The sequence below is a fragment of the Ammodytes marinus genome, assembly GCF_949987685.1.
Source record: "Ammodytes marinus genome assembly, chromosome: 1".
NCBI lineage: Eukaryota > Metazoa > Chordata > Actinopteri > Uranoscopiformes > Ammodytidae > Ammodytes > Ammodytes marinus.
The window spans coordinates 10,280,440-10,302,805 of record NC_137230.1 but is presented as its reverse complement, the minus strand read 5'-3'; positions in this window follow the sequence as shown (position 1 = coordinate 10,302,805).

Sequence of the window (22,366 nt, the reverse complement as noted above, 5' to 3'; positions counted from 1 at the left end):
GTTCTGTGCAATTGTTGCTAAGACATAAAAAGCCGAAAAAACGTACTACATACCTACACACATAAATACATATTTTGAGGCTTCTATTTTTGCTTCACAACGCATTGAGCCTAGAATTTTAAGTAAACCAACTGTTACCTGTTCACATTTGCTCGGACAATATGGAGAGTGGAGCCACAGCATTAATCAGGATTAACATGACCAGTAGAAGACATGTTATAAAATCGATACTCCTCTAACCTTCAGAGTGAGAGAACAAAAAACAAATGTTGTCTGCATTTGCATAGACATCGAGTCAATTATTGTAATGTATTTCTTTATATGAGTACCGTATTTTCCGCACTATAAGCCGCACTGGACTATAAACTGCAGGTGTTATAATGTTTAATTACCAGGGGGATTGTCGGGAAAGAGATGGCTGCTTGAGGAAGCTCCCATTTATTGACATTTCAACAAACAAGTTGCATATTTGCATAACGTATTCAAGTGTTACCATTTAGTGCAATAGTAGCTACTAGGGATGGGCACGAGTAGTGTTTTCGCTACTCGTGTTTCCACGAGTTTAAAACACATTTTCCTCACTGAAAGTGATTAAATAGACGGGCCACAATTTAAACCGATCGAGTAGGTCTGCGGTGGGGAGAAAAAAAGAGAAAAAAAGCATGGGCTGTAGTTGTAATAAAAAAAATTGCCTAAGTCACCATTTAAAATAAGAAGGGCAGCAAATAATATAAAATTATTATCCTAAAATTTAAATACATATAAATAACTCACCAAAGCAGTAGACTTAGTAGTTGTATGTCCAACCGCGTAATGCTCACTCCGTGTCCGTGAATAATTACCGCGACTAATTCCTCATTAACGGAACGTTACACCGGTCGGATTTTGAATCTTATCCCCATATTCCCGATTGAAGGCTTCTTAACTGTTGTTGGCTCGGAGCGAATGTGTCTGAAGTAAGCCTTGCTTCTTCTTTTCTTTCCAAGCGGAGAGCACCTTGCATGCTCACCTGGAGTCTACTCATTACTAACTGAGAGTAACAGGTGTCATCTCCCCTTTTTATAAAATTAACTTTATCATCTGCTTTGAAATAATTGGACAGTTATATCCCTGAAAATGTTCTGCAGAAAGGAGAGACCGTGTTCAGCTCCGCCGTGCTGTGGAGAACACAGGCCGCTGCGGTGGCACGGAGGTGGCAGTTATTTGCAGTTGATGTTTGACACAGTGCTCAGTTTATTGCACTTGAATCAAAATATTAAATTTTGTTAAACTTTATTTTATCCGTTTTGTGCCGTACACGTATATAATATTTTAAAATAGGGCCGGCCGCCTAAAGGCTACAGACACTAAAAAAATAAATAAAAAAAAAATATTTCCTTATCCACCAATTGAGTTCATTTGAAACGAGGAATACTCGAGTACTCGATTAATAACGCCCATCCCTAGTAGCTACAGAACATAGGCTACTGTGCTGTGTAATAACAGGGTCGAAAAATGGGAAAAAAGTCGCGGCTTATAGTCCGAAAATTACGGTAATGTAATTGAAAGCCATTTATGGCTGATACAATCTGGCATACTGATATTTTGTGATCAATGTCAAAATTAATTTGTTCCTGCTGTTTGCATTTCTGCTTCTGTATTTCCAGGTAAGAACAATGTACCTTGTAAAAATTGAATCAAATTAGAGTGCCACATCCATCATTTTTAAACAAAACACTTTTTGAGTGTTAATACACACCCTAGGCTCTGTAAACTGGTGTGTAAACAAAGAGGGCCCAACCTAGGAAGTCACATGCCAGTGTACAGAGTCTAGGCTTTGTATTAACATCATAATTGTTTTCAGCACTAACACAGTAACCTACGGACAGGTAGCAGATTGTGAGGAGATATTCGCTGATTTGGACAAAAAGTGATTTTGTCAGAATACATTCTCCAGAATTTGCTGACCCCAACTTTATGGGTTTCAGCGCTATTGGGGCAGCATCTACTGTGTACCTTGCTGTGATGGTATTGGGGCTGGATGATTACACTGTGGTACCAGCAGAAATTAGTGAAAGCTCGCTCTAAGCACTTGACAGGGACATCGCCTGCTGTCTCTGGCCTTTGCAGCAGTTGCCTTTCATTCAGTGTGCTTCAATGTCATATGAGCACAAGAAAGCATGCCAACTGCAAACCTTACAGCTATTCAAAAACAGTGATTTTAGCTTCCAAAAGCTGAAAGCCACAAGCTCAGGTACTTTGCACTGTAACTTTATCACAATGAACAGTCTTTGTTCTTGGTTTCTTGTTCTGAAACAATTAATTAGCTTGCCCTGTGTTTGTTTTCTGTCTGATGCCATTTGTGCTGTTGTTTAGTCCTGCTGATGTTTTGCTCTACCAGGAGAATGTCGATCTTGTGTTGTCTGCCTGTCTTGTAATGTCATCAGCAATTAACTGTGTTTCAATACAGCTGCTCCTGCTGTGTTTAAAATGCAACAATGATTCTCAATCTTCAGACTTCTTCAGACTTTCACAGCTAGCATTCCTAAAACAACTAAACTCTTAAAAGATGTATGGGAGAAAGCCGTCACCAGACCATTCAAATGAATGAACAACACAACTGACTGTGGTCAAGAAGCGTTGGGTCTGATTCAAATAATTTTCAAGCTACAGTGCAAAGCCAGCTCTAACATCACACTCAGTTCACTCACAGTCAAGAAATATTTAATGCAATTGCTTGTAAATTGTTCACAGCATAAAATGATTCAAGGTCCACATCCAACCAAAAATACATTCATGCCAAATCCTCAAGGTTTGCCTAGTTAACTTTTTTAAAATGATAATTATTATTTCAAAGCTATATACATGCTTTAACAAAGGAACACAGCAGGGATTGCTTTAATGTACAATATTATTCTCAGTGGGAAGATCAATGGATAAATCAGCCTGATTATACCACTGCATATATAGGGCCCACATTTTACTGGTATCACAGGATTAATGCATAATATTGAACTTTTCACCTCATATTTGCTCTTTACTTTGCTGACAGTAATAAAGTGCTTTTCTAATGTAGCAGCACGAGCACTATATCAATATTTAATACAATCTACATCACGGTGTGAAATGAATTGAAAGACTGTTTTGATCTTGCAATATCTTCCATTAACAATTTTGTAGAAAGATAATCACCGTATTTTTAACAGACACAATACAACTTGGAAAGGGGTCTCTACAAAAATAATTACCCTGATACAAGTGTTAAAAAACAAAATGCCTGGTGATAATTATCGAATCATTCAATCAAAAACCCCAAATGGCTTTAATCTGTATAGCTTGAACAATATTGACCTTTGGGTCACACTTTAGAATGACTTAAAAACACTCTTATCTTAACCGGCTACACGGTGAGAAAGTTGCCCATTTTTGTCATTTACAAAAAGGAAGTTTGGAAGCGGATACTCTTTTAATTTTTGTTGGCGCACCAATATAAGTCAAATAAAATTGTTCTTTGATATACCGGTACAAAGCAAAACAGACCGGTTGAGTTGCTGAACATGGTTTGCACCCTGGGCCGTGCCTGTGGTTTAATTATGTCAGGTTGCATTCCCGTTTTGGTACTGCAATAGGTTGCCTTGCACAGCCCAAATCTCGTATCTGGTCAATTAAACTCCTTTCAGTGATGATTTTGGAATTGGTATTGATATTGCTGCCTATAGTCCTGACATCTCACAGGATGTGGCTTACCAGACAAAACTGAGAAGCAAAGAAAATATAAAAGCTAAACATTAAAATAAACTCAAAAGGATGAGAAAAAAGAGTTTACTATCAAGGACAGCAGAAAAGGTTTGTACATTTGTACTCTTGTCAAAACACTTTTCACCACGGCCTCTGAGAGGACACATTGTTGTCCCTTTACATATCATGCTGAACCTCACAGTGTGTTTTGTTATGGACTATACTGTAACTGTACTGTTTGTTTGGAGAAAATGACTGTGTTACATTTGTAGATAGAAATTTACCTGTTAGCTTGGCAGGTCTTTGATTATTGGATTTAGCCTCATTGTGCTACTGAGAGGAAGTGAGACTTCACAGGAAAACTCAGCTCTTTGTGAGAGACTGCAGTTATAAATATAACGTAGTTTGAGCCTACTCTTCCAAAGTTGTTGCCTCCCTTTTTTTGAATCACATCATGTGTTTCTCCGATGTCTGACTGTTCCAAAACAACAAACGAAAACTCATCGGATCAGAACATGAATTATGGATGCATGTGTTGTTGCTGGAGCAACCTGTGCATGTTATTCTTTTATTCTTTAAATTTGATGTGTAACTTTTGTACTGGAATAGAACAACAAATCTCTGCCAAACAGTGTGACAATGTATTGCTGTTTTCTTTTCTTTTTTTGTGGGGGGCGGGGGAGGATTCTGCAAGAAATGATTGAAACTGAAGCCAAACTAAAGTGTTTTTGTATGGCTTTTATATGTGTTTTACACACATATTACAGTCAACCAAACATCCTTTTATCTCCTTATTACCTATACAGTATCTTCTACCAGTGTTAGCTTATTTAAGGGGTGAAAAGACTAAATGAATGCATTTTCTTTTCACTACTTGTCAAGTGGAAGGGTCAGTCAAATAATTGTGGTGAGATTTATTTAGATGTTTTTCAAAGTTTGACAAATAGCTACAGTAAAATTCAACTGTTAAAGTAAAATGTTAAAAAATATGATTTATCAGAGCCATAAAAGTATTTCCATGTAAATTCTACATCAGACTACATGTCTGTTCTTCTCAATTAATGTCTCCCCCTAAGCCATCCGTCTCTTTTGGAAAGTACATCATTTTAGGCGTTGTGCACAGAGCACATATTTATATTTGAGAGTTGAAATTTCCAAACAATCTCAGGAGACTTGACAGTTCACATAGAAAAGGTGTCCGGCAGTAAGTGGCCATGACCATTGTCGTCAACCAAAACTAATAAGAAAGAAAGGGTTAGAAAACAAAATAAAATAAAAACACACAGTCTTCTGTCAAGGTTATGCAATATTCACCAACAAACATTCTGTTGGAATGACTGTCTGCTGTGCTTCTGACTGATTGTACTCCTCTGTCCATCAAGCACACTTTATCAAAACTCTTTAAAAGTACCCACTGGGCTTCCTCACTTGTTTCTGTTTGATCTGAGTTATGTAAAAATTATGAAGATAAAAAGCAAATAAAGTATTGAACATGAACTTGAATACCCATGTAACATTTTCTGCTGACACGTGCAAGTGGACAAGATTCGCTCGTACACCTGAAAGCCCACAGCATGTTTTTATGAAGCCAGAAGTTCAAAAATGAGCAGGATCTTAGAGAATACATAACGAGCAGACAGATAACAAAATCAGGTTTGTGTGATATAGAAGGAGGTGTTGGTTTGATTCCCTGAAGCAGCTGGGAAGGTTTGTCTCGGGAAAGAGAAGGAGTCATTTTCTCTGAACCCTCAGTTCACTGTTCACAAGCCAACAGTGGAAGTGGTGGGGCAGCTCCCAGGTGTGAAAATCTGCTGTACAATATACTTGGATGAATGATAAGGCAGGCTGTGCTTAAAGTGAGCCTTCACTTTCTATACTGTATATAAAAATCCTGTCTCCTATAAAATACATCTTTATCTACTACGAATTCGGTAAGGCAAATATGTCATGCTTTGCCTGGGCAACAAGTCCTCCAAATAAAAAACAATATGTTGTTTGTCCATCTAGATTAGAACAACAGAAGGCTTTCTGATCTGATGACCCATCATCACCACTACGCCATTTGTATGTGCCTTCCAACACCATTGTAAAGCATGGTTTTAAAAATGTATCTGTTTCATTACCTGACAAAGATATTGCTGTTTGGTTAGGTATAGGCGCAAAAACAACATATTTAGGTTTAGAAAAGGTTTGGGTTCTAATGAATATGTTGTTAAGCTTAGGGGAGCTTTACCTTTGTTCATGATTTAAAGACAGAGGAAGAATACATAATACTGTCTATATGGCAATACAAATTAGGAGCTAAAAAGATATCAAAGGGACAGTGTATATGATAGGGAAATAATTAAAACAAAATCTGTTTAACTAATTCGGGGGAGTTTGGTTCATGATAGTAAGCATCTGAAGAGTTAGGCATAATTATAAATCCAATGTAAAGATATTGTCATTTAAGTTTGATTAACTATACATGTATTCAAATGGTCTTCTAGACTGTAAACAAGCTGTTTTTTAACAAAGTTGTTAAATATTTTGAGTTTCTCGGCCCACTATGTGGCCCGCCCTACTCTATGTAATAAAAAAGTGTTTAAGCCCGAGCATAACAGTCTCTCATCTGATTGTTGTTTAACGATAATCGAATGCTAATGTGAATTTTAAATAGCTGTGTAAATGGATAATTTTATTAAACAATACAGAAAAGAGTTTACTTACTGCAATCGTTTTAAAGACATCAACACTGAGCTTACCGTTTGGTCACTAATGCTGGGATTCCTTCATCTTAAATATTAATCGCCATTCATTAATATTGAATGCACATCACTCATGTTGAGGAAATAACATACGACTACTTAATGTGCTAAACAGCAGGTGTATATCATAACAAGTCGCAAATTTTCAATTCCACTGGCTAAGCTCTCTTCAAACAACATGAGCTAATAGCTCAAATCAAATTTTAATTCAATCTCTCCCTGTCTGATAGCCATAGTTTTTCAACCTGGGGCCGATCCACTTTAATGCCCATGCAGAAATGTGAGCACATAGCATTCTTCTTATCTTAATATAAAAATTGAAAAAACAAATTGGCTCAAAACACAGTTGTCCAATGGGATAACTGTAGGCAGATTAACTCATTTTCAGCAGTGTTCTGTTTACTTCGGATTTTAATGCCAAGACCATGACATTTAAAATGTTTCAGCACACTCAACACAAATCAAAATTGTGGTAATTATGTTTAAGAAAATTATAATGGAGGAAAAAAATGACAGTTGAGTTGCGATATATACTGCATGCCTTAATTAAGATATTAAATAAAAAGCAATGTCAACATCATGCAGTTCCCACATTTGAAAGTGGTATGGGTTTTTTTTTGTGTGAGATTATAGTGACATCTGTCATCGTTTCCCATCATTCATTTATTGTGCATCCAGTATGCACTTCACTGCAGGCCATTCTTCCCTAAATCATATGCAGGAGCAACAAGTAAGAGCAGTACAAAGCTGTAGTCGTAAAAAAAAAACAGCTTGTTTTTTCTCATAGTATTTCACTTACTCTTCAGTGTCAAAATTGAGAATCCAGACATAAGAAGGAAAGGCGGAACAAAGGATACTAGAGACAGTCTTTTCTTTATAAGGGCTTTTTAAGAGCTTATTAGGAGGTATCTAAGCCTGTACAGTACACGATGGAAAGTAACTAGTGCAGACCCTGTGGAAATGTGCACTTAATGTTCCACAGGTGCACAGTTGGAATTGTGACTGCTTGTGGCAACACAGGCTTTTGGAAGATCAAAGTGTCTGGCTGGAGTAAGGTGAGCGGCTGCAGGCGTCACAAGGGCTTTCAATACAAACTTGAAACCTGTGTCCTGGTAAATACCTACTCACCCTCCCTCCCCCCTAACCCAAGTCCCCCAGAAAAAATCCTTTAATCTGCAGTCGCCACATATAGTGCCTTCCTGTGAACAGGTGATGGGAAATAGACCCTGATGTGATTTCCCAGGCAGGGAATGGGCTAAGTGCACTGATTAGTCATATGGAGCTTCCTGCAGGGTCAAAGAGGGCAAAGATGGTGGGTAATCAAATCTGGTACATGAAATACTAATTGAATGAGCGACCCCAAGGCCTCTGGTTCTTGTTAATCGTATGGGGAAGCTGATGATGAAAAAGTGAGATTCATTGTCTTTCATGAGGGGGGAATGTAATAATAGTTGTGCACAAATTGGTCGCTTATCAATAAACATTCAATAAAAACAGCGTTAAATAACAATAAGGGAAGATGTGTTCGCATTGATTTGAATTGAAGGGAAAGAAAGGGATTGAATTAATTTAAAGGCAAATTACACCTTAACTGAAGTGATCAAATCCATATGTGCTAAAAAAAATTAATTATCCCAAACAATAGATCAGGAATTAGTTCAATAGTGAATATAGTATAATGCACACTAAATGTTATGGCCATTTTCAATAAAGCGACAAAGAACTGTGAACAGATTTGTGTTGAACACATTGCTGTATGATGGACGCTTCTCCCAGAGCGAGTCAATGGAAGGGTGGCAAGAGGAGGGGAAGAGCCAATGGGGAGGGAAAAAGACCAGCACACCTCACCGGCCATAGTCTGCACTTAGTGGGAGAAAGGCAGTGGGGGCCTGCGACCGTGGTTAACATGCACGGTGAACCGTGGAGGGTTATCCGTATGGATCATGGATTGAATTGTCCGTTGCGCCACTTAGATCCTTCTGCATAAGCCAATCAGGAACTGATTTATTGAATTTAATTGTACTTCCTTTTCAATCAAACTCACTTATTTTTAAATCAAACTTACACATTCAACTATTGTTACTAACACATCCTATCATTCTGCCATTCAGCTTTATATAATGACTTTATATTATTCTCTCTTGCATAGGCTATTATTTGTTTAATGTTCTATAAAATTATAGTTGTTTCTGTAAAAGAATAGTCATGTATGACAGTACAGCAAAGAAGGAATGGTACTGTGTGTGAAACAGTTAAGTGGCGTATGTGTGAGAATATAACATTGTATAAAGACCAAGTATGATTTTTAGCCAAATCAGCTTCTCATACTTACCCTCATTAACAATAACTGCAAATAATCTTATTTTTGACACTTGAGGCATTTCAGCACAGATATATTTTAGATGAGTCCTTACAGTATAACTTGTTGCCACTGAAAATAATAGAATCAGATTTTTTTATTTTCAAAGATAAAATATTTATTCCAGGCCGGTTGCCTTGCAGTCATAGTTTCCTCTTTGATAGAGGGAGGCCGTACATTTAATTTCCGAGGAGTCAAAACTTTGTCCTTACACAGGGAACAAATGTGCTTTTGCACTGCACCCAGCATTAAAGAGATTGGAGTTTAAGCAGCCGTGATGGAAAAGTGTGTAAAACTAAGCTGCTTCATGTCTCATAAACAAGGGATCAGCCAATTGCTTATGTGCCTATTTGGCTTGTACTACAGCTCCCACCTAGATGAGTTCAGCAACAGTTGCATATTGCTAGACCAAATTGTGTGTCCTTTTAAAGATAAACTCTTAAAAAGTTGAGTCAGTGATTCAAAACCAAAACACTTGTTGTCAAAATCAACAAATAGCTCCCCAACATCCCTCTGCAGTCAGCAATTTTCTGCGGAAGGACATCTTTACACGCTGGGGTGTCCTAAACCAATGTCTATATTAACAGAACGGTGACCTTAGTTCACCACTGAGGTTTTCAAAGTGGTGTGTGATGGCTGATGGTGTGGTTTAAATTTTTTTTTAAATAAATAAGAAAGGCAAAAAAATTATATTTAATAATATTTCTGTTATTACTCATTTTACACTTCAACAATTTTCGAAGGCCCACAAATATCTAGGGCTTTCCCGAATACCATTTTACAGGCTTCGAATACTCGTTGGATTTCCTGAGCGAGTATTCGAATACAAACAGCTTCGCTGTGAACGTTCGTCACACCTGACCTTGGTCTGCAAGTGGCTTCAGGCTTTTCAGTTTGGGATGAAAAAACATTGAGGGTTTTTGCAGGAGATGCAGCTTAAGTGTGTCAATCAGAACATTTCTCTTTCAGCAATGATAGTGTCAAACCGTCGGTGGAAGACAACTGAAGGTGACGTCTGAGGCGCTCCAACCACACTGCTGTCAAGTGAATGGTGGGAGTTTTGGATGCCTCCAGGGCTTTTGGTAGCTTCCCTGGATCGTGCCATAAAAACAGCGTTGTCCCTGTGCTTATACAGTTCTGAGTGTTTTATTCTCCTCGTTCTTCCAGAAGAGCATGGATTTCTAGTCGATAATGGAGATTTGTTTGCTTATAATAAGTCACAAGCGACCTAGTCTGGCTAGCCAGATATAGACAACTACTATAGCGCTCCTGGCAAATGGAGCCGGTAGCGCTGTCAAACTCCTCCGCTTCCCCTTACCCACTGTAGTCTACCGTTTATATGCTGCACAGAGCGGGAGACAACAGAAAGTGCGAGCATGTGTTTGATACGGTTTGATAGTATCCAGCTCATAATGTTGCCTGACCAGCGGCGGCTCGCCCATAGAGGGCGATAGGGCGACGCCCTCCTTGAGCCATACCAGCAAAAAACTAAAATATAATATTGATAATAATAATGATGAAAAATATTTTTGTTTGTATTTATAATGATAATTTATGATTTCGATACAGTTTTTACCTGCATCTAAGTCTGAATATCATTGTACAATCAGCGTCTGTGTTCTGTACCGTCACATGTCCGGTATGCGGCCCAAAGCGTTCATATTCAAGACCAACACAACTTTATATCAACTCAGGCTAGGCTGGCAAGCCACTTGATCATGTCATTACAGTTTTTTACGATTGCTAAACCACAGTGGGCACAACTGGAACGACAAGTGCAAAACTCTAACAACAGTATGCAGAGCAGCGGTTCATTTGGACCAAACTGTAGCTCGTTTTAGCTCGTTTTTCATTGATTAAACACAATTTTCAAAACTCTACACACCTATCTCATGGCTTAACCACAGCCTGCACAACAATGTGGATTTCCAGCACTTTTTTCAAATGCTAACACACTGCTGCCACAACTGTAAACCACACATTCAAAACAGAATGAATGCCTAGTGCATTTCAAACACTGCAGATTGCAATTTCAACTGAAACACTAAGATGTCTTGTTTTTAGTCTTGTTAGTGAACATATATACAGTATAAAGGGAAAGCTCAAAAATATATATTTTTTTGGAAATGGACCAATGAAGACAGGTTGTTGGAGGGAGAAGAGTGGCAGTGAGAGTGTGGATGTGTGGAGGAAGAACTAGAAGACATAGAGCTGTAATGTCTGATGAAATACAGTAAGGGCTACACTGATAGACCCTGTTGTGAAGCATGGTCTCGCATAGAGAGAGGCAGGGTTGAGAGTGCAACCCAATCTGCAAAAATCTAAAGTTGCATCTGTAATACAAATTTTCCAGCAAACAAACAGCTAAGAGTTGCATCCTTACAGTAAATGACAACATTACAGGAATTGATTTCTGTATTACAATTATAGAATATTTACACAGATAAATACTACATTTGAAAATGTTTTCAATAAAATATACAAAATGTGTATCTATTGAAGCAAACTTCTGATTTTAATTTCTTTTTGTTTTCCTAAAAAAACTGGTATGTTATAAAATAAACAATTTCATGTGAAACAATTTCACCCTTTCATCAAAGAAAATATTATGCAATTTGTGTGAAATAACTCAAACTATTCAAACTGTAAAGATTAAAAGTTTATAATTTGTGTTTTGGGGTTTGATGCTACTGTTTGTACTCTGAGCAGGTTCTGAGTGACAGTGTGTGTTATCTCAATGAGGATGGTTCATAGTGTTTGCTGCACTGTTCAGCTCCAATGACTGTTGGTAGTGCAGACTGTAGTTAGAGTTTTGCACATTGAGCTACAGTTGTGCCCACTGTGGTTTAGCGATCGATAAAAACTGTAATGTCCAAAAATACTGTACAGTACAATGCTTGTCTAATGTTGCCAGAGTGGTTATGCCAGATGAACAGGAAAAACAAACTGTTAAATGCAATATGACATTGTCATATTAGCTATCTGATTTAGGTTCATTTTGGGTCATTTTACCCATCATGGCAACAATTGCCCCCCCTGAGATTATTGTCAGGAGCCGCCACTGTGCCTGACACACGGTTTTGGGTCGGTACCTTTTATAAAAGGTCCATGGTCGGCATCAAATTGCACTATTTTGAAAGGATGCGTTGCGACTTCCCGGGCTTAGCGCCGCCCAAGACAATTGTGATTGGTTTAAAGGAACAAAAACAGGCCAGCCCAGTTTCCCCCCGTATAGTACAAACTAAATAGCTTGGATTCAGACCATACTACCTGCTATAGTTTGGTTTGGCTTTGCAAGACTACAAGTGACCTAGCAGAGTCAATGTTAGTAGATACATACCCTTGTAACAGTGCAGAGGGCTGCACAAATGTTTGCACCTCTGTCATTCACATACAGTAGTTTAGATAATAACTCATCAAGACCAAATTGACATGGTTCTGAGGTTATCTGCTGTGTTATGCAAATCGATGACCCATTCAGATATGATAAACCTTCAGCTCTAGCTTGTTGTTGTTGCAGAATGTAATGTCAAGCAGAGGTTTTTCAGAAATCATCCATATCCTTTGCACTGTCCACATATTGCTCTTTGTCATCTGAATCCTCAGTTCCGGGATTATGTTATGCCTGAGATCCCTCAGCATATTTGACAGTCGTTAGACCGCATGCAAAAGCTGCTGTGTTCCAGCTCTTGCACCGATATCAATGAGGCCCTGTGCACAAAATCCATCGCCACACCTAGCATCAAAAAATATGATGTACCAGCAAACAAATTCCACCATTAACTGTGCTATAGCTTCCTTGTCCTCCCCTTTTGGCGGATGATATGTTTATATGACTGTAGAAGCACATGTGCTCCTGAAGCTGTCAATGTGCTTCCTCAGCAACAATGTGCCTATCCTATCAAACTACAACAACTTTTGGCACTTTCTACAAGCTGCAAAGCCACTAATATTATTGTTATTGCCTTCAAAGTCTGGTGGTCCACAATTTGATAAGCACCACACTAGCAAATATTGCGTTTAATTCATCCATAGCCCACCACACACCCCCCTCAAAAAAAATCACTGTCACGTTAGTAACATGAGTCATGAAAGCTTGTATCATTGACTTTCACAATGAAAATCATTTCAGCTTGATAATAAAGACTTGGATGATAAGAACTATCAATAATATCAGTATTTTCCTTGAAATCCAAGCAAGTAGACTCGTACCTTTTAATGATTGTATCACAATCGCAATATTGTTCACTAAAATCGGAATCACACAATTTCACTAATCTCACTTCAAAACTGAGTTGCAACACAACTTGTTTTTTACCAGCACTGTGAATCCTAAGTAGAGCAGAGTCACATTTCACAAATGAGATTAGCCGATTAGCCAGAGTGGAATCTCTCCACCCTTCTCACATTGTCAGTTGCAGAAGAAACCAAGTCCATTAACAATAACACATACAGTAGTTCACAAACAGACGCAAATATAGTGCAAATATATAAACCATGACAACCACTATTTAATATTCATGATCACTGTCAGACCAACACCCATTAGAGCGTGCAAGAAGTTAGTCCATGAGTTGGTAGACAACACCAAATTGAAAGTTTTCATCTTTTCAATTTTCATGTGTAACAAGAACCACATGCATGTGAAAAATACGTTTAAAACCCTAGCTTCTTTGTAAGTCTTAGTGGACTACATCAATTTAAGGGGGAACATATTTTCAATAAAAGCTCTGGTCAATGTTGCCAGTTCCACGGGAAACATTGCATTGTACTGTAGTATGGCTGCTTTTCTTGATGGCTTGACACACACACACACACACACACACACACACACACACACACACACACACACACACACACACACACACACACACCGTTTTACTCACACTCTCCGCCTTGAACATTTCCTCTCTGTCTCCCCTTAATCTGAATCTGCACCATGCTGCCTCCCTCAAATCTTTTCAAGGAAGGGACTCACATTACAGCATTTTACTGTTATGCGCTTTAATAGCATTAATATCTACTTTTGCCTCTTCAGCTGCGATAAATACCTCTAACATCATAAGAAAGCCGCTTAAGAGCAATTGACATGGCAAGTGAACCAAAACAGTGAACCTTTTCTATGGTGAAAAGCAAAAAACGCATTGTAAAAAAGAGTAATCTGCGGGAGTTGTTTTGAATACATTGTCACCAGCCCGGTGCAGTATGGCACACGGTGTACTGTAACTGGAGGAACTTAGACAAGGGGCAGCCAGCCCTGCATATTCTTCAGTTTTTCCTACTCACTCTCACTGGGCCTCATTTATCAACCATGGTGGTGGTGTTGCAGGACGGTGGGCGCTCTCACAGCTGGTGGTTACCTGGTCATGTGGAGGTTAATACGGGCCGGTTTGTGCAGCTGGCGGCTGACCACTCGTGCCAAGCGAAACTGTCATACAGTAAAAGTCAGAATGTGTTATTCTAAATTTTTAAAACCTCTTTTGAGTAGTGCTATCTGAAAGGGCCAATATATTCTAAACATTTGAATCTCTGCAGACGTGTATTTCTTTCATGAAAGAAAAACAGACAGCCGTAAGAGGTTTAACCATTGTCGGACAGTTGGTGCATCTGTTTCTCCTCCACCGCACCTCCAGTTGGTGTTGCATTTCAGAGCAGCAACACGCTTTTTTAGTGGCGATTTTTAGGTCAGACCACTTTTTCTTCACCTATGTAAATAAATTGCGACGTAAAATTGTATATGCTATCTTATATCATGAGCGAACACTGATGTACACCTAAAATAGCCTACAGCTGGAGATCGTTTGTCAACACCAACGCCGTTGACCACAGCATTTATTTCCTTCCACACTGCTGCCTTATGACATTCTTTGATGTCGCTTTTAATGCTCCGAAATTGTTTTAATTCTTTCTACTTTCGCTGTTATGTTAGAAGTTCCTCTCCTTTGCCGTAATTCTCTTATCCATGTCGTAAAACATATGGGCGAGGCCTAAACTGAGAAAATTTAGGGGTGTGATATTCAAATTACAATTGTTTTCAGCCGCCACATTTATCAATGTTGATCTGGCATACGCTGAGATTGGCGAGATACGACCATTTGATAAATCCCACGTGATACCTGGCGTAGGATGATATTTGCACCAGGATCTGCACCAGTTTCCACGCGAGTTTGATAAACGAGGCCCATTGTGTGGAGGAGGGTTTGAAGTTACGGGAAGAACACCAGTCCCTGCCACCTTCTGTGCCACCCATGTTGCAGATGCACTGACAGTCAAGGTCATCCCAGGAATGACAGAGCCCCCCTCCTGCATGGAGATAAGACTCTCACAAACATCTGAACCAATGTGCTGCTTGCTTTTCGCCAGGGAAAGAGAATCCTACTCCTGAATTATTCAATGGGTCTCCCCTACCCTAAATAACAGGCAGCGAGCATTGTTTGACATCCCGAATGAATAATTAAGGACTGACCTTTTATTCCCATTAGAGGTGATAGGTCGATAGCGCCACACATTTTGTGGGTGAGGCTGTGAGATGATGTGAAGGTGCTGATGTGAAGGTGCTGTGTGTAGAGGAACTATCAATTTTCCGTACTTTAAGTTCAAGCATTGATTCTAAAAAAAGAAACACACTACATCCCCTGTGGTTTGCATTGATACAAAAAGACGTACATGCAGTCTCTGTTGACTGCTCCTAAAGCACAGCCTGGGGCCATTCTTTCTCACTGCTTCCATGTTGTCATGAAAATATTTCTGTACTTTTGTTCCCTGACAAATCAGACACACCCCTTTATGCTCTGCTACAGCGGGGGAGCTGATTAGTTTCACTCATGGATGTATTCATTCTAGTCAATGCTTCCACTGACTCCGCTGCAGCACATATACCCAAGGCTTCTATTTTTTTGACGTTTGCCGGAGCACTGTGCAGCAATTCCATCAATTCAGCACAGAACAGATCAAGCGACACAGACAAGTCAAACACCTCAACAACATGACAACATGAAGACAACCAATTTATGTTTAGTTTTTAACAGCCACCCTCATTTTTGAATGTGTTCACACTGAACTATTTGACAAATAGAAAATAAAAAACATGAGCACGAGCACGTTTCTACTCATGTTATGTTTGAATTGACAGAAACACAAATAATCCAGACATATCGCCCATCCAGCAATGCCATTTTGGAGCAATAGCATGAGTTAAGGGCTTTTTGTAGCCACTTGAAACAGTCACATAATTCCTGCCGTGCACCAGGGCATTTCTCGCCCTCGTTTCAGTGCAATGACCACACTGTAACTATTTCTGCTGGCGTCTCCCACAGCAGTTTGTCTACTGTCCAGAGTCCTTAATGTTATATGACGCATGGGCAGGTGTGCACTCGAGATGCACAGAAATGAAGCCAAACGGGGCTTTTACGCGGTTGCTGTTTCCAACAGGAGAGACTGTACTCATGTGTTAACTGTTTTATTTGCCAAGGCTTTTTTATAAGATATTTGCTATTTTGTTCTTCTCCTGCTGTCATGCCATATTCTCTTAATTCCATCAGTTCTTGTTGTTTTACCCACAGCATTTATTTTCTCACAGATACTCTCCAATATCGCGTTTCTTTGAGTAATATTAATAATTATTGGTTGTAGCTCAACAGTGCATATGTTTTACTGTTCCAATAACACATCAAATTCCATGGCATTACATTTCTTTTAGCGCTTGCTGTCAGTCTGCTCTTCGTCCAAACACGGAAAACCAGTAAAACACGCCAAACCCTCATTTCGATTTACTTTTTCTAACATGTTTGCACCCGTTGTCATTTGCGCATTTACTCTTAGTTGATCACACAGAGAACGCCCACAAACCAAAACTGCAATTTGATAGAATGCTCACGCAGTTTAGCACTCTCTTTTTTCGGATCTGAGTAGATCAACCCCAAAGAGCGCAAACTTGACTTGGACTTCCTCAAGCCTGTAGCCAGGTAAGGCCTGCGCGCAGCCTTTTCTTGTTATCAAGAACTGTTGTTTCCATCTTAATGCTTTGTTGCTGTCCTTGGTTTGCTCTCTAAAACAATGACTAAAATGCTCGGGTTAAGTACATCATGAATGCATTTAAGAATGCCATTTTTGAGTTAAACATGCAGAAAGCTAATTTTGTTTATTTATGAAAAAATGTCATTGAGATTTGCTGTACTAATATACATAAGGCTATTCTGTGTTCTCTTATATACAACTTTTTGCACAAAACAATGCTATTACTGTAGTGGCTTCAATCTACAAATTTCCCCCAGGGAGACACATCACTGGGTTCTCCACAAAGGCTTTCACTTACAGTAGGTGCAGGCTTCTGGTTCCTTCCCAGCGTGAGGAGGAAAACCAGAGCTGCAGTACGCCCGCAGTGAGACACTCAGGAGAGAGAGAGCTACTCTGATTCCTGGTTAAAGTAGAGGGAGAGAGATTGGATGCTAAAGACAGACCACATATAGCCAGGGATAGCAATAATTCATTGTGATCAAAGTGCAGATCACGCTCCATTCCATCACGGGGTAGATGTGGCAGAAAGAGAAGAACATGCTTTCTCTCCGTCTGCTCTCTAGCGGCATCCCCAAATGGAAAACCAGCAGGGGTTGTAGCCGATTCAGTGGTCTGTACACTGACCATGGTCTCTGCACTGTGTGCCACCACCAGGGGGTGCTGGAGGTACTGGTACGGACCACTCAGCTGGTGGGTTGGCTAGTGGCACGGACCACTCAGCTAGTGGCACGGACCAGTCAGCGACCACATACAACTGGTCATAGTCAGCGACCCCATACAACTAGGGACCAGTGGTCATTGCCACTAGGGGCGCTAACACTAGTGGCACGGACCAGACAGTGACCGCTCACTGGTCTCACTTTCTCTTCAACATGACTGTAATAGCAATGCTTTTAAACATAGAGATCCATTGACTCTGCATTTATTTCATTATTGTAGCACTCTCTGATTTGTTTATAGCATAACTGAAGAAGAAGTTTAAACAAATAAAAAAATAAAAAATAAAGTCCGATTTTTTTTGTTGTAATTAGCTTATGCTGTACTCTGACGCTTGGGCACACACACACACACACACACACACACACACACACACACACTCACACACACACACACACACACACACACACTCACTCACTCATTAACTGACGGCACTCGCGCACACACACACACACTCATTAACTGACGGCACTCACACATGCTACTCTGGCACGGACCAGTCAGAGACCACATACCACTGGTCAATACCACTAGGGGCGTTCAAGCAGGTAGCACGGACCACTCAGCTAGTGGCACGGACCAGTCAGCGACCACATACAACTGGTCATGACCACTAGGGACCAGTGGTCATTGCCACTAGGGGCGCTAACGCTAGTGGCACGGACCAGACAGTGACCGCTCACTGGTCTCACATGGCTGTAATAGCAATGCTTTTAAACATAGAGATCCATTGACTCAGCATTTATTTCATTATTGTAGCACTCTCTGATTTGTTTATAGCATAACTGAGGAAGAAGTTTAAATAAGTAAATAAAAAGTCAGATATTTTATTTATTTATTCTTGAGAAGCTGGTTACTTTATTTTCGGTTATCACTCACTTTACAGTACATTAGCTTATGCTGCACCCTGTCGCTTGGGCGCACACGCACACACACACACACACACACACACACACACACACACACACACACACACACACACACTCACGGCACTCACGCACGCTACTCTCGTATCTCGAATCTTGATCAATGTAGTATGCCTACCATGGATGACCCAACATTAATATCATTTGATTCAGCAATAAGGGAATGCTGCTGATGTTATCCAAGTATATCAGATTGGAGCGACTGGGGGGAGCAGTTGCCTTTGAAAATACGCTGATGTGAGAGCAAAGGATTGTGGGAGTTTTAATGTTGAAGCGGATCATTGTTAAATTGATGGCATATGCGCATGTTTAGGTTATTTGTGTTATATGGGGTATTTCCAGTGTTTGTACCGTCTGTGTGGTTAGGACAGCATAACTTCATTATGTAGCAATGTCGCCACCATGACCCAAGTTGTCCTGTCAAATAATAATGAGCAGGTAACCGCCAATTTTTGAACATAAACCAAAGGACTGTAGATGAAAAACTAGCTTGCATAGCTCAACCTGGCATATGTAACACCATTCAACAAAAAAACATTATTAAGGTGATACGTTAAAAACTACAGTGACAATCCGCGAGTCGCGGCCGTTAATCAGTGTGCGCATAAATCAATACAATCGGTCATATAAAATAACGGTTGGCAAACTCCGTGTAGGCTATTTATTTTTTCAACCACTTTGAAAAGCTTTTTTCATCCCTCCGCAATCATTCTACTTCTATGCGCCGCATACCCACTTTTTGCGCCTGTGTGTGTGTGTGTGTGTGTGTGTGTGTGTGTGTGTGTGTGTGTGTGTGTGTGTGTGTGTGTGTGTGTGTGTGCGTGTGTGTGTGTCTGTGTGTGTGTGTCTAAGCGACAGAGTAGCCTACCTAGGCCTACAGCATAAGCTAATACAATAAAATATCTGCCTTTTTTTCTTCTTTATTTAAACTTCTTCCTCAGTTATGCTATAAACAAATCAGAGAGTGCTACAATAATGAAATAAATGCAGAGGCAATGACCACTGGTCCCTAGTGGTCATGACCAGTTGTATGTGGTCGCTGACTGGTCCGTGCCACTAGCCGAGTGGGCCGTGCTACCTGCTTGAGCGCCCCTAGTAACAGTGGTATGTGGTCTGTGACTGGTCCGTGCCAGAGTAGCGTGTGTGAGTGCCGTCAGTTAATGAGTGAGTGAGTGAGTGAGTGTGTGTGTGTGTGTGTGTGTGTGTGTGTGTGTGTGTGTGTGCCCAAGTGTCAGAGTAGCCTACAGCATAAGCAATAAAATATCTGACTTTTTTATTTATTTTAAAAAAAATTTAAACTTCTTCCTCAGTTATGCTATAAACAAATCAGAGAGTGCTACAATAATGAAATAAATTCAGAGTCAATGGATCTCTATGTTTAAAAGCATTGCTATTACAGCCATGTGAGACCAGTGAGCAGTCACTGTCTGGTCCGTGCCACTAGCTTTAGCGCCCCTAGTGGCAATGACCACTGGTCCCTAGTGGTCATGATCAGTTGTATGTGGTCGCTGACTGGTCCGTGCCACTGGCTGAGTGGTCCGTAGCAGTACCTCCAGCACCCCCTGGTGGTGGCACACAGTGGTCTGTGGCAGAGACCATGGTCAGTGTACAGACCACTGAATCGGCTACAACCCCCTCTCTGGAAAACAGTGAGGCGAAGTTATCTGTGTGTGTGTGTGTGTGTGTGTGTGTGTGTGTGTGTGTGTGTGTGTGGGTGGGTGGATGTGTGTGTGTATGTGGGGGTGGGGGGGGGTGTGTGTGTTTGTGTGCGTTCTCAGGTGGCTACAGACACATGAGTGTAACATGTCTTCTCAATCAAAGCAGCGACTGAATATTATATTCTGAGCTCACAGCAGGAGGTCTTGTGCCTGACGCCATGTGCCATAAAGCATGCACACAGCAAGCACTGCACCGTATGTCCCATATGTATGACAAGCATGTGCGTAAAGCAGATCAGAGCAAACCCCTTCCTTTCACTTGCTTTCTATGTGTAATTTTGCATGCAGCTTTGATTCGATCAGTGAATGCCACTGTCAGCATAAAGACCACACATGTGTGCACCCATCTCACCGGCATACAGACACATAACAATCAAGCATCCCTCCATACCAGTTTCTTGTTTTCTTTTTGTTTTTCTGTATCTCACCCTATAAAAACTCATTGTCCCTTCTTCTTCCTTTTTTTGTTGTGTTCTCGGCCCTCCTGCATTTCTCTCTCCTCACTGCAATCACACACAAACATGGAGACACACACACATTGCTGCTTCCTCTAGTTTCAATTTCTCCCTCTCTCTCTCCCTCCCACACACAGACACACAAACACACACAGGCCCACATCTTTCTCTTCAATTTCTGCATCTCCAACCCTTTCTGCATCCTTGTCACTTCAGTGTGTTCAGTGCACACACACACGCGACACACACACACACACACACACACACACACACACACACACACACACACACACACACACACACACACACACACACACACACACAACCACACACACTCACACAAATACACAATCACGCACAAGTGCCGCACAGACATACAAGCTCCTTCATCTTCTCTTTTATTACTTCACCCTCCCACACTTTTTCTATCACTACTTCTACACACACACACACACACACACACACACACACACACACACACACACACACACACACACACACACACACAGACATGCGCTCTCATTTTCTACTCTCAGCCAGCCTTTCTCTCCCAATCACTCCTTCAACACGCACACCCCCTCAAACACACATACATGCCTCTTTCTCTCTTTATTTTACTTAGCATCTCATCAAGTCCTCCTTTGCAAAATCATGTGTACACACACACACACACACACACACACACACACACACACACACACACTAGCGTCAGTCCAGCTTCCCTTACTCCCAGCTGGGCTTGGACGGCTCTCTTCCTCTGGCCTCTCCGGGCCATCTGGAGTGCAATGTCCCTGCTCGGCTGGTCCCCTGCCAGCCGCTGAGCCTCCCAGGATGAACGCAGCATCTTCAAGCACAATGTGTACGCGTCAAAGCTCCCCTGTGTGTCCAGTGACCCGGCTGACTGAAGTCATTGAGTCTTGCATTTGCCAGCTCAAAGGAGCCCCATTCTGCCTTGATGACACCTGCGCTCACCAATCTCTCCGGATGGGGGATGATGATGCCGTAATTGATTAAAGCTATACGGGGCAACCTTACTAGCAAATTACAGCCCTGTTTTGTGATGTTGCAAGGGGGTTTGTCATTACAGATTGAATATTACAATCTGGCACACAGGTCAAGTACCCTAACTAGGTGTTGCACGTCACTCAGCCAGCGCTACAGGTGGACGGTAATGTAAAGAGAGCACACGCACAAGACTGTATTGGCATGGTTTTCGTCTTCTTTAAAACTCCTCATTAGTTTGTTTTAGTTTAATAGTTAGTACAATTACTTATTAAAGTTGTGGTAAGCGATAGTCCGCAGAATGTTTGTAGAAAAATCACTTTTTGTCAAAATCAGTGAATATATCCTCACAATCTGCTACCTGTCCGTACTGTATGTGCACGGAAAATACAAAGGGACTGTCAAAGCGTGCCCGGTTTGTTGACATTCCCTTTGGTTACATACCATTTTAAAGAGCCTATACGTCCCTACTCACCCAACGGTCATAGCACCATTATCTGCTCCCCCAACAAATACATTCTGAACATTTGCTGGACTGTTTAAAAAGGCTCCTCAAAAATCATCTTTTTTAGGCAAGCCTCCTTAGAGATTTAAGCTAATTTAGTTTGTTTGTATTTTGTAGATTGTTCTGTCTCGTCTGTCTATTCGTGTGCTTTTATTGTTTTGTCTCCTCCTCCACTGTTGTGTATTGTAAGCCCATGCACCAGAC